We start from the raw sequence: 9,947 nt of genomic DNA on the forward strand, positions 1-9,947 counted from the left end.
TAGATGAATCCTATAGATAGAATCGCTCAGCTGGAAGTATTTCATGACACTATTTTAAGGGAATAGTCACGTTGAAGTACCATATATGTAAGGCTAGTAGTATCCAATCAGATAAAAAGGTAACATGACATAATGTATCCTATATAGAGAAAAGCATAACACGGGCACTCGCTGGCTATCGCTTGGGGGTAATGTCAGTACCTGTTCACATTCAGACTTCAGTGGTGCAATGCGTTTATAGAAGATATAACTCATGACATATTGTATACACCCATAAGATATATACACACATTCAGCCAACCCACTAGGAGGAGATATATACTATATAGGTATATTTATGGATAGTATAAACTCGCCCTCATATATAAAAGGACACTTCAATCATAGTAAATACACCCATAGTTATGGTATAAGAAGGGTCCTCTCCAACACAAGGAAGGAACCAAGGAGGAAGGAAGGCGGGGCCAAGCCAGACCAGACCAAACCAGCCTGATGAAGAATGATGCTAACAGAGGAAGCCATCTTAGGACATTCCAAGATGAATCCAACACAGGAACCCAGCTGGTGAGACAAGTCTAAGGACAAGCCTACATAACCTTCCTACTGTATACTAAGGACTGTCTTTACATGAAGATATCTTGTTCTATACTGTCTGCCATGATGTTAAGGTTACAATAAATGTATGTTTTTTATACAAGCAAGAACTCATTTGGTCTCCATGGTGACCGTGTCATAACGACCGGTATATTGAACATTTTGGCGAAGCCCAGCCATTCGTCTTTGTCAAGCTTGAACAGGGGGAGAGACGTATGTATGCCATATTCAAGCTTTCAGAAGACGTGAACCTAGGAAACAAACCATTGGAGGTGCCAGAAGAATGCTAAAGAAAAGACGACGCGCCAGGTACAAGGAAGTGATGGGACATATCAGCAAAACAGGCTGAGGATACACGAGGGCCATCTTGTGAGTATTGCTTTAATTACGGCAGGAAAACGTAATGGAGACATGTCTAGTGATAAGACAAAGACAGTATGGCCTGATGTAGTTACAGGATATGAAACTAAGAAAGAAATAGATGGTAAACTATTTGTAAATCAAGAGAAGATTAAGCTGGGGAATGTGGTACATATATTCCATGATCATGTACGGACACATGGTACTGATATTGTGTCCAGTGTAATAGTCATCTCAGAATATGTCTGTACCGACACCGGATACTAGGTCTCAAACAAAGCTTTCTACTCAATGTAGTGGAGACGTTGACATCTATCAAAGTGACCGACTGATGCAGATTAAGGAACAGATCTTAAATGTAGCAGAACAAAGGACATAAGTCTAATGTCTAATGATATTTGAATCACATGAAGCTAAATATGGTCTAACAGAACAACTAAAATACTAAATTCTTAGACAATGGGTTCCAATAGAATTCTGGAGAATCATAGAATTAAATCAAATTGTCCAAGGTGGTCAAAATATCCATGGTTGGAATTTGACGACGTAGACTGACAATGCTCTGTATAGGCATCAATAATACAATTCCAACCATTGATATTTTAAGTTCCCTTAAAATCAGCAAAACTGAACGTGTTTTTTGAATACATGTGTGAAAGAACATTCAAAATGCTCCTGGGGAGAAATGCGGCTGTGGATAAAACCCAAAGTACGATAGCGACATTTATAAAAGAATTTACATTTTTAGGATCAGGTCATTGTAGCCATAGCTTCAAAGAAAAAGACATTATTAGAAGCTGCTAAAATAATTGACTGTTAGAAAACAAGAATGATCCCAAAAAGTTTTGTCCTCAGGATCGCAGCAGAAGAGACACAAACCAGTTAAAGAAGTTGTTAAAGGGTTATCCAGGAAAATTATTATTATTTTTTTTATATATCAACTGGCTAAAACAGATTTGTAAATTACTTCTGTTAAAAAAAATCTTAAGATTTTCAGTACTTATGAGCTTCTGAGGTTAAGGTTGTTCTTTTCTGTCTAAGTGCACTCTGATGACACGTGTCTCGAGAACCGACCAGTTTAGAAGAGGTTTGCTATGGGCATTTGCTTCTAAACTGGGCAGTTCCCGAGACACGTGTAATCAGAGAGGACTTAGACAGAAAAGAACAACCTTAACTTCAGAAGCTCATAAGTACTGAAAGGATTAAGATTTTTTAACCCCCTTAAAGGGTACTCCACCCCTAGCATCTTATCCCCTATCCAAAGGATAGGGGATAAGATGTTAGATCACCGCGGTCCCACTGCTGGGGACCTCGGGGATCGCCGCTGCGGCACCCCGCCATCATTACTGCACAGAGCAAGTTCGCTCTACACGTAATGACGGGAGATGCAAGGGCCGGAGCAGTGCAACGTCATGGCTCCACCCCTCATGACATCACAGCCCATCCCCTTAATGCAAGTCTATGGCAGGGGGCGTGACGACCACCACGCCCCCTTCCCATAGACTTGCATTGATGGGGGCGGGCTGTGATGTCAAGAGGGGGCGGAGCCGTGACGTAACGATGCTCCGGCCCCTGTATTGTCCGTCATTACGTGCAGAGCGAACTCGCTCTGTGCAGTAATGATGGCGGGGTGCCGCAGCGGCGATCCCCGGGGTCCCCAGCAGTGGGACCGCGGCGATCTAACATCTTATCCCCTATCCTTTGGATAGGGGATAAGATGTCTAGGGGCGGAGTACCCCTTTAAGGACCCAGGGTTTTTCTGTTTTTGCATTTTAGTTTTTTCCTCCTTACCTTTAAAAAAAATCATAACTTTACATTTTTCACCTAAAAATCCATATGATGCTTATTTTTTGCGCCACCAATTCTACTTTGTAGTGACGTAAAAATTTAGACAAAAGTGAAAAGAAAAACAAAAAAAAAAACCATTTTGTAACTTTTGGGGGCTTCCGTTTGTGCACAGTACATTTTTCGGTAATAATGACACCTCTTTATTCTGTAGGTCCATACCATTACAATGATCCCGTACTTATATAGGTTGGATATTGTCGCACTTCTGGAAAAAAAAAAATCATAACTAAGTGCAGGAAAATTTATACGTTAAAAATGGTCATTTTCTGACCCCTATAACTTTTTATTTTTCCGCGTATGGGGCGGTCTGAGGGCTCATTTTTTGCGCCGTGATCTGAAGTTTTTAGCGGTACCCTCTTTGCATTGATCGGACTTATTGAGCGCTTTTTATTCATTTTTTCATGATATAAAACGTGACCAAAAATGCACTATTTTGGACTTTGTAATTTTTTTGCGCGCACGCCATTGACCGAGCGGTTTAATTAATGATATATTTTTTTAATTCAGACATTTCGCACGCGGCGATACCACATGTTTGTTTGTTTTTATTTACACTTTTTTTTATGGGAAAAGGGGGGTGATTCAAACTTTTATTAGGGGAGGTGTTAAATTATCGTTATTCACTTTTTTTGGCAGTGTTATAGGAGACTATAATACTGATCACACTGCACACACTGATCTCTTATACTGATCATTATTATCCCATAGGAGACTATAACACTGCACACACTGATCTCTTATACTGATCATTATTATCCCATAGGAGACTATAACACTGCACACACTGATCTCTTATACTGATCATTGTTATCCCATAGGGACCTATAACACTGCACACACTGATCTCTTATACTGATCATTGTTATTCCATAGGAGACTATAACACTGTACACACTGATCTCTTATACTGATCATTGTTATTCCATAGGAGACTATAACACTGCACACACTGATCTCTTATACTGATCATTATTATCCCATAGGAGACTATAACACTGCACACACTGATCTCTTATACTGATCATTATTATCCCATAGGAGACTATAACACTGCACACACTGATCTCTTATACTGATCATTGTTATCCCATAGGGACCTATAACACTGCACACACTGATCTCTTATACTGATCATTGTTATTCCATAGGAGACTATAACACTGTACACACTGATCTCTTATACTGATCATTGTTATTCCATAGGAGACTATAACACTGCACACACTGATCTCTTATACTGATCATTATTATCCCATAGGAGACTATAACACTGCACACACTGATCTCTTATACTGATCATTATTATCCCATAGGAGACTATAACACTGCACACACTGATCTCTTATACTGATCATTATTATTCCATAGGAGACTATAACACTGCACACACTGATCTCTTATACTGATCATTGTTATCCCATAGGGACCTATAACACTGCACACACTGATCTCTTATACTGATCATTGTTATTCCATAGGAGACTATAACACTGTACACACTGATCTCTTATACTGATCATTGTTATTCCATAGGAGACTATAACACTGCACACACTGATCTCTTATACTGATCATTATTATCCCATAGGAGACTATAACACTGCACACACTGATCTCTTATACTGATCATTATTATCCCATAGGAGACTATAACACTGCACACACTGATCTCTTATACTGATCATTATTATCCCATAGGAGACTATAACACTGCACACACTGATCTCTTATACTGATCATTGTTATCCCATAGGGACCTATAACACTGTACACACTGATCTCTTATACTGATCATTATTATCCCATAGGAGACTATAACACTGCACACACTGATCTTATACTTATCATTATTATCCCATAGGAGACTATAACACTGCACACACTGATCTCTTATACTGATCATTATTATCCCATAGGAGACTATAACACTGCACACACTGATCTCTTATACTGATCATTCTTATCCCATAGGGACCTATAACACTGCACACACTGATCTTATACTGATCATTATTATCCCATAGGGACCTATAACACTACACACAGTGATCTCTTATACTGATCATTATTATACCATAGGGACCTATAACACTGCACACACTGATCTTATACTGATCATTATTATCCCATAGGAGACTATAACACTGCACACACTGATCTCTTATACTGATCATTATTATCCCATAGGAGACTATAACACTGCACACACTGATCTTATACTGATCATTATTATCCCATAGGAGACTATAATACTGATCACACTGCACACACTGATCTTATACTGATCATTGTTATTCCATAGGAGACTATAACACTGCACACACTGATCTCTTATACTGATCATTATTATCCCATAGGGACCTATAACACTGCACACACTGATCTCTTATACTGATCATTATTATCCCATAGGAGACTATAACACTGCACACACTGATCTCTTATACTGATCATTGTTATTCCATAGGGACCTATAACACTACAAACACTGATCTCTTATACTGATCATTATTATCCCATAGGAGACTATAACACTGCACACACTGATCTCTTATACTGATCATTATTATCCCATAGGGACCTACAACACTGCACACACTGATCTCTTATACTGATCATTATTATCCCATAGGAGACTATAACACTGCACACACTGATCTCTTATACTGATCATTGTTATTCCATAGGAGACTATAACACTGCACACACTGATCATTATTATCCCATAGGAGACTATAACACTGCACACACTGATCTCTTATACTGATCATTATTATCCCATAGGGACCTATAACACTGCACACACTGATCTCTTATACTGATCATTATTATCCCATAGGAGACTATAACACTGCACACACTGATCTCTTATACTGATCATTATTATCCCATAGGAGACTATAACACTGCACACACTGATCTCTTATACTGATCATTATTATCCCATAGGAGACTATAACACTGCACACACTGATCTCTTATACTGATCATTATTATCCCATAGGAGACTATAACACTGCACACACTGATCTCTTATACTGATCATTATTATCCCATAGCAGACTATAACACTGCACACACTGATCTCTTATACTGATCATTGTTATCCCATAGGGACCTATAACACTGCACACACTGATCTCTTATACTGATCATTATTATCCTATAGGAGACTATAACACTGCACACACTGATGTCTTATACTGATCATTATTATCCCATAGGAGACTATAACACTGAACAAACTGATCTCTTATACTGATCATTATTATCCCATAGGGACCTATAACACTGCACACACTGATCTTATACTGATCATTATTATCCCATAGGAGACTATAACACTGCACACACTGATCTCTTATACTGATCATTATTATCCCATAGGAGACTATAACACTGCACACACTGATCTCTTACACTGATCATTATTATCCCATAGGAGACTATAACACTGCACACACTGATCATTATTATCCCATAGGACACTATAATACTGATCACACTGCACACACTGATCATTATTATCCCATAGGAGACTATAACACTGCACACACTGATCTCTTATACTGATCATTAGTATCCCATAGGAGACTATAACACTGCACACACTGATCTCTTATACTGATCATTATTATCCCATAGGAGACTATAACACTGCACACACTGATCTCTTATACTGATCATTGTTATTCCATAGGAGACTATAACACTGCACACACTGATCATTATTATCCCATAGGAGACTATAACACTGCACACACTGATCTCTTATACTGATCATTATTATCCCATAGGAGACTATAACACTGCACACACTGATCTCTTATACTGATCATTATTATCCCATAGGAGACTATAACACTGCACACACTGATCTCTTATACTGATCATTATTATCCCATAGGAGACTATAACACTGCACACACTGATCTCTTATACTGATCATTATTATCCCATAGAGACCTATAACACTGCACACACTGATCTCTTATACTGATCATTGTTATCCCATAGGGACCTATAACACTGCAAACACTGATCTCTTATACTGATCATTATTATCCCATAGGAGACTATAACACTGCACACACTGATCTCTTATACTGATCATTATTATCCCATAGGGACCTATAACACTGCACACACTGATCTCTTATACTGATCATTATTATCCCATAGGAGACTATAACACTGCACACACTTATCTCTTATACTGATCATTATTATCCAATAGGAGACAATAACACTGCACACACTGATCATTATTATCCCATAGGATACTATAACACTGCACACACTGATCTCTTATACTGATCATTATTATCCCATAGGAGACTATAACACTGCAAACACTGATCTCTTATACTGATCATTATTATCCCATAGGAGACTATAACACTGCACACACTGATCTCTTATACTGATCATTATTATCCCATAGGAGACTATAACACTGCACACACTGATCTCTTATACTGATCATTATTATCCCATAGGAGACTATAACACTGCACACACTGATCTCTTATACTGATCATTATTATCCCATAGGAGACTATAACACTGCACACACTGATCTCTTATACTGATCATTATTATCCCATAGGAGACTATAATACTGCACACACTGATCTCTTATACTGATCATTGTTATCCCATAGGGACCTATAACACTGCACACACTGATCTCTTATACTGATCATTATTATCCCATAGGAGACTATAATACTGCACACACTGATCTCTTATACTGATCATTGTTATCCCATAGGGACCTATAACACTGCACACACTGATCTCTTATACTGATCATTATTATCCCATAGGAGACTATAACACTGCACACACTGATCTCTTATACTGATCATTGTTATTCCATAGGAGACTATAACACTGCACACACTGATCATTATTATCCCATAGGAGACTATAACACTGCACACACTGATCTCTTATACTGATCATTATTATCCCATAGGAGACTATAACACTGCACACACTGATCTCTTATACTGATCATTATTATCCCATAGGAGACTATAACACTGCACACACTGATCTCTTATACTGATCATTATTATCCCATAGAGACCTATAACACTGCACACACTGATCTCTTATACTGATCATTGTTATCCCATAGGGACCTATAACACTGCAAACACTGATCTCTTATACTGATCATTATTATCCCATAGGAGACTATAACACTGCACACACTGATCTCTTATACTGATCATTATTATCCCATAGGGACCTATAACACTGCACACACTGATCTCTTATACTGATCATTATTATCCCATAGGAGACTATAACACTGCACACACTGATCTCTTATACTGATCATTATTATCCAATAGGAGACAATAACACTGCACACACTGATCATTATTATCCCATAGGATACTATAACACTGCACACACTGATCTCTTATACTGATCATTATTATCCCATAGGAGACTATAACACTGCAAACACTGATCTCTTATACTGATCATTATTATCCCATAGGAGACTATAACACTGCACACACTGATCTCTTATACTGATCATTATTATCCCATAGGAGACTATAACACTGCACACACTGATCTCTTATACTGATCATTATTATCCCATAGGAGACTATAACACTGCACACACTGATCTCTTATACTGATCATTATTATCCCATAGGAGACTATAACACTGCACACACTGATCTCTTATACTGATCATTATTATCCCATAGGAGACTATAATACTGCACACACTGATCTCTTATACTGATCATTGTTATCCCATAGGGACCTATAACACTGCACACACTGATCTCTTATACTGATCATTATTATCCCATAGGAGACTATAATACTGCACACACTGATCTCTTATACTGATCATTGTTATCCCATAGGGACCTATAACACTGCACACACTGATCTCTTATACTGATCATTATTATCCCATAGGGACCTATAACACTGCACACACTGATCTTATACTGATCATTATTATCCCATAGGAGACTATAACACTGCACACACTGATCTCTTATACTGATCATTATTATCCCATAGGAGACTATAACACTGCACACACTGATCTCTTATACTGATCATTATTATCCCATAGGAGACTATAACACTGCACACACTGATCTCTTATACTGATCATTATTATCCCATAGGAGACTATAACACTGCACACACTGATCTCTTATACTGATCATTATTATCCCATAGGAGACTATAACACTGCACACACTGATATCTTATACTGATCATTGTTATCCCATAGGGACCTATAACACTGCACACACTGATCTTATACTGATCATTATTATCCCATAGTGACCTATAACACTGCACACACTGATCTCTTATACTGATCTTTATTATCCCATATGGGGCTATAACACTGCACACACTGATCTCTTATACTGATCATTATTATCCCATAGGAGACTATAACACTGCACACACTGATCTCTTATACTGATCATTATTATCCCATAGGGACCTATTACACTGCACACACTGATCTCTTATACTGATCATTATTATCCCATAGGGACCTATAACACTGCACACACTGATCTCTTATACTGATCATTGTTATTCCATAGGAGACTATAACACTGCACACACTGATCTCTTATACTGATCATTATTATCCCATAGGGACCTATAACACTGCACACACTGATCTCTTATACTGATCATTATTATCCCATAGGAGACTATAACACTGCACACACTGATCTCTTATACTGATCATTATTATCCCATATGAGACTATAACACTGCACACACTGATCTCTTATGCTGATCATTATTATCCCATAGGGACCTATAACACTGCACACACTGATCTCTTATACTGATCATTATTATCCCATAGGAGACTATAACACTGCACACACTGATCTCTTATACTGATCATTATTATCCCATAGGGACCTATAACACTGCACACACTGATCTCTTATACTGATCATTGTTATCCCATAGGAGACTATAACACTGCACACACTAATCTCTTATACTGATCATTATTATCCCATAGGAGACTATAACACTGCACACACTGATCTCTTATACTGATCATTATTATCCCATAGGGACCTATAACACTGCACACACTGATCTCTTATACT

Source organism: Hyla sarda, unplaced genomic scaffold (assembly GCF_029499605.1).
Source record: "Hyla sarda isolate aHylSar1 unplaced genomic scaffold, aHylSar1.hap1 scaffold_601, whole genome shotgun sequence".
NCBI lineage: Eukaryota > Metazoa > Chordata > Amphibia > Anura > Hylidae > Hyla > Hyla sarda.